Raw genomic sequence first — 5,759 nt, forward strand, 5'->3', positions numbered from 1 at the left:
GACTTAGCTGCAGTCCAGTACTCGCCTAAGTATTTGAAAATCCTACCGAGTGGTGAGCAAACCTCCCACTCGGGGGCTTAGCTGCAGTCCAGTACTCACCTAAGTTTGAAAAAATCCTACCGAGTGGAGAGCAAACCTCCCATTCGGGGGCTTAGCTTCAGTCCAGGACTCGCCTAAATTGGAAAAACTCCTACCGAGTGGAGAGCAAACCTCCCACTCAGGGGCTTAGCTGCAGTCCAGTACTCGCCTAAGTACGAAACACATCTCAATCCTCAAGGACGACGAGGTGCAGGTCGACGGCCACCTTCTCCTGGGGAGCTTCGCCACAAATACAACGTGCGCCCCATCCCACTCCGCAAGGACGACGAGGTGCAGGACTACTGTCACCTTCTCTTGAGGAGATTCGCCACAAATACAATGCGCACTCCATCGCCGACCCGCAAGGGCAACAAGGCGCGGGTCGACTGCTTTCTTCTCCTTCGGAGCAGCACTACAAATACAAAAGTTGTCTCGAATGAAGAATGGGTTCACTCAGCAGGGGATTCATGAAGATATTCAACGATAAACCAAGTTCAGATAAATCCTAAAGGTTCCGGACCACAGATCGAAGTGCTCGGGCATTCAGCCCGAAAGAGTTTAACGGTTACAAAAACCACTCGGCATTCCGAGGCAAATTTAAGGTGAGGCATAAAAGTTTGTTCACTCCGCGGGAGGAGGACTAGCAGGCTCGACGAACTCGTCTAAGTCGATGCCGTCGGTGATCCGAGTGGCTGCAGCGATGAAAGTCTCCATAAAAGATCGGAAGTCATGCTTCTGGGTGTTGGCGACCTTGATTGCTGCCAGCTTATCTTGTCGCACCTCCTTGCAATGGACGCGAACCAAAGACAGAGCCACATCAGCGCCACATCGGGCAGAAGACTTCTTCCACTCCTGCACTCGGTCAGGGATTTCGTTAAGTCGAGTCATCAGGGACTCAAGATCATTTTGGAGCGTGGCCTCTGGCCAAAGTGCCGTGTCGATCCGTGACATGGCGACCTTCAGTCGAGCCAAGTAGTCCATGACACCGTCGATGCGGGATTCCAGTCGGAGCAGATTCATGGCAGTTTCATCTTTCACGGGAGAATTGGTTGGATCCAAACCTGGTTCGATCCAGCCAGTCTCCTCCTCGAAGTTCTGGCAAAACTCTGCATTCACGATCCAAGAATAAGTCAATTTTCATATGCTGAGTCGACACAAAAAAAACCAGTCGGAACAAAATGTGCACCTTCAAGCTTGATGAACAACTTCTTGGCAAGGCTCCTCAGATAGCTCTCCAGATCGTCCCTCCTCCGAGCGATGCCTTCCATCTTCTCGCCCAGGTTGAGGTTCTCCTTCTTCCAGCGCGAGCACTCCTTGTTGGCTTCGTTTAGAGCAGATTTCAGCTTGGTATTCTCTTCTTCCAACCGGCCGACCGAACAGAGCGGTTCTGTCGTCAGCTTCCTTTCGAGCAGCAGCCAAATCATGATCCTTCTTCGCCAGAGCTTCTCTCAGTTTTTTTCCAAAGAAACGATGCTTGATTCAGAAAGAGCGGAAGGGTACTCAAGCCTAAGACAGACCAGTCGACAAACTTGTCTTACCAGTGGCGCCGTCCTTGACCTTTTTCAGCTCTGTCTTGGCTAGCTCCAAGTCAAGGTTCAGTTGGATCTACTGTTTCTCCAAGTCAGCAAAGCGAGCTCCAAGATCACAAGATTTCTGAAATCAAAGGAGAGAAGTTATTTTAGAGCGAAAAACGACAAAGACATTAAGTACTAAGACTACGGTCGACTTCTCGCAATCCACCATAGTCTCGGGGACTACACCCAGTGGGTGCACTTTGCGTGCCCCCACCGGTTCTGATCCCACTCGACCGGCCAGCCGAAGTCGAGTGCAGGGAGTAAAAACAAGGAGAGAAAGTAGAACTCAGACCACAGTCGACTACCAGCAGTCGACCGCAGTCTCGGGGATTACACCCAGTGGGTGCACTTGGCGTGCCCCCACCGGTTCTGATCCCACTCGACCAGATCAAGTGGAAGAGACAAACTACCAGTTCGGTTTACACTCGACAAAATACAAAGACTACAGTCGACTGCCAGCAGTCCACCGTAGTCTCGGGGACTACACCCAGTGGGTGTACTTAGCGTGCCCCCACTAGTTCAAAAATTCAATCGACGCAACTAGTGGGTGTACAGATGCAAAGATTTTTGGAAAGAGTCTTCAGATAGCATATCCTAACAGAACAAGCGGCGACCAACTAACCTGAACGTTGCTCTGGAGAGCCGAGCTGGCATCGTAGGTGGCTTGGCTGGCTCTCGCACCGTCTTCATCTTCTCCATCATAATGCCCGCCTGGCGTATGGCTTCCCTGGCAGCATTCACCTCGTCCTCTGGGACATGATGGGTCGCAAAAACTGAAGGCGGGTCGACAAGGCCTGAGCAGTCGATGAGGAAGGCAAGGCACTCGACAATGGCACGGCGAAGGTAACAGAACCCCGATTGGTGTCGCCAGCGTCCTGAACGACTGGCTCCGCCCTCGGCGTCAATTGTGGCACCTCGCTCGCAGGAGCTTGCCTATTTTTCCTCGTCAAAGGCCTCTAGGGCTCTTCATCATCATCATCAGGGAGGTCAATAATGTTAGGAGCTGTTCCAAGTTCAATCGACAAAATCACATCACCCAATGGTACACATTGCAGTTGAATCAACCAAAATAAAGACAGTATGGCAGAAATCATACCCAGATTAGAAGTGACCGCATCCTCCATCACCTCATCATCGTCCCTGTAAGCTGAGGTCCTAGAAGTAGCAGCGCTGACAGTTCCAAGGTTTGTCCGGTTAAAACAAGAAAAACAAACAGCACAGGGCGTCGAGTAAATATAAAGGGAGACACTCACGCAGAAGCGATGGGGATGTCAATCTTAATCTTCGGCAACGCCTTCCGAAGCTTCGGCTCTGCGACTTTGGGATGCTTTGACGCTTTTTCAGTCGGAGTTGGCGAAGAGGTCCGAGGACGCTTCGAAGACTGACCAGCTTGAGCAATCGCCTTTTCACGGGCGCTCGGTCGTTCTTGGTCAAGTTTGGACCGCCTCTCCCTGCGAGGAGGTGACTCGACTTCTTCTTCGTCACTTGGGTCGTCGCTTTCTTTGTCCCCTCCACCGTCAGAATCCCATTCGCCACTGTCGCGGCCGCTCGCCTCTCCTTCCGGGTCCTGCTCTTGCTCTCCGTTGGTCATTGAATACATTTCAATAATGGCCTGAAAGAAAGCAGGAAGAACAAAGTCAGTCAACTTAGTATAGGCAACTGCGCGAGTGAATTCAAATTACAAACAAAAGCTTAGAATCAGACCTTCTCTGGTACATGAGACTGGTCGAATGGAGGAACTCTTCTGGCTCCCCTGGGTTGTCCTTGTTCCCGGTCATGCCCGACAGCCACTTCTCCAGTGTGTCGTCATGGACCTCCTCCGGGTGAATCTGAGCGGAGTCTTCAAGACCCGAATACATCCACATCGGATGGTCTCGGGCTTGAAGAGGCTGGATGCGCCGCAGAAGGAAGACCTCCAAGAGATCCATACCGGTGACCCTGTCACGGATAAGCTGGACCACTCGCTCTACAAGCACCATCACATGCGCCTTCTCCTCCGGGAGCACCTTCAAAGGGGAGGGTTTCCTCACTCAGTCCATGGTGAAAGGAGGGACGCCAGTCGACTGCCCTGGCGTCGACTGGTCTTTGTAATAAAACCAGGTCGACTGCCATCCGCGAACTGAGTCAGGAAGAATCATGGCCGGAAAGGAGCTTTTGCCTCTCATCTGGACACCAAGACCCCCACACATCTGAATCACTTGAGTCCTCTCGTCACTCGGATTAGCCTTGTTCACCGTCTGGGAGCGACAAGTGAAAATGTGCTTGAAAAGGCCCCAGTGAGGCCGACAACCCAGGAAATTCTCACACAAAGAAACAAAAGCGGCGAGATAAACGATTGTGTTGGGATTGAAGTGGTGGAGTTGTGCCCCAAAGAAGTTCAGAAATCCCCGAAAGGAAGGATGAGGAGGCAAGGAAAATCCACGGTCGACGTGGGTGGCAAGGAGAGCGCACTCACCCTCCCGAGGTTGCGGCTCGGATTCCTTCCCCGGAAGCCGCGCCGATTCATAGGGGATTAGCCCTCCTTCGGCTAGGTCGTCGAGGTCTTCTTGGGTGATCGTTGAGCGGATCCAGTCACCCTGGATGCAGCCCTTCGGTAGGCGGGTTCGTGAGGAGGATCCGCCCCGACTGGTCGCCTTCCCCTTCGACCTTGCCGTCGCCTTCTTCGCCCGCTCTAGAGCCACCGTCTTCTCCTTCCCCATCATCGCCGTCGAGAAGCGTACGGAGCGTTGGCGCTGGGGCGAGAGCGAGCGCGGCGAGGGAGCGTGAAGAGGAGAAGAGATAATGGGGACGCACTGTTCGAAGAGACCCCGGTCCGACGCCTTATATGAGGCCGCTTCCAAGTGGCTGACTGGTAGGCCCGGGCGGCCCTGTCAAATCCCGTAACAATCGCGCGCGCGATACATGGCGAAAAAGGTGGCGCGGGGTTCGAGGCGGCTCTGCTCTATCCCATCCGATTACTGCGGCCTCCACCGTCCCGCGCGCTTCCCAAAATTCGGATCCCGCGAAATCTGCGGGCAGCAGAACAACTTGTCAGACCGAAGATCTCCTCCGCACCGTCACTCGGAGCCTTTCAAGTAAAGAAACTCACTCGACAAAAAGCTAAGAATGGATCAAGGCGACTGAAAAGGAAGTTGCTGTCACCACTCAGGTTCATTGATCCGAAACCAGATATGCTCATGGAATGAAAAATGAGTCGGGAAGATTCTCAACTCCTTCCCCACTCAAACCTCGATCCATTCGGGGGCTAATGACGAAGCTATGTACCTAGGGTAGGGTCATGGACCTGCCCAAACTGCCCTACCCAAGGACATCTCTAGAAGAAATCACCTTTCAATCGACTTGCAGGTGTTCCACTCGATAGACTCGAAGACACTCGACCAAGAAGAAATCACTCGACCAAGATCCAACCACTCGACGGCCAAGAGACCTAAAGGCACTCCGCATGCTAACGGTCGGTTATTTAGTAGCCTTTATGGTCATCATAGCACTTTATTAGGGGCGTTATTGGTAACGCCCGACCTTAATGTATTTAAAACCCTGCATAACTTAGGGCGAGAGGGGTCCGACGAACTCTATATAAGCCACCCCCCTCCTCGGTGTAAAGGGTTCACACCCCTGTAAACCATACACGCATAATCCAGTCGACCGCCTCCGGGCTCCGAGACGTAGGGCTATTACTTCCTCCGAGAAGGGCCTGAACTCGTAAACCTCGTGTGCTTACAACTTCTCCATAGCTAAGATCCTGCCTCTCCATACTTACCCCCCCTACATTACTATCAGACTTAGAACCATGATAGGACCTAGCAGTTACTCCCATGCGGGTGGGACCCACAACTTATCCACGCAAGCATGCCCGTGCTCATCAGCGTGCCCCGACCCGAGCCAGCAACGAGCCCGAGCCAGCCCACCCCCCACCCCCCGCCCTCCATTGCTTGCCCTGCCCCTTTCCTTTCCCACCTTCTTCTTCCTCTACTCCGGCAACGAAGCGCGCCGCCGGCGAGTGATGTCTAGCTCGACTTCGGCCTCCCGCCAATCATGGACGCAGTATGGTCCACTGCCGTTGACAAGATGCCCCGATTGCCCGCGCATGGAGCCTCTGAAGCGTTT

This window comes from Triticum dicoccoides, chromosome 3A (genome assembly GCF_002162155.2).
Source record: "Triticum dicoccoides isolate Atlit2015 ecotype Zavitan chromosome 3A, WEW_v2.0, whole genome shotgun sequence".
Classification (NCBI taxonomy): domain Eukaryota; kingdom Viridiplantae; phylum Streptophyta; class Magnoliopsida; order Poales; family Poaceae; genus Triticum; species Triticum dicoccoides.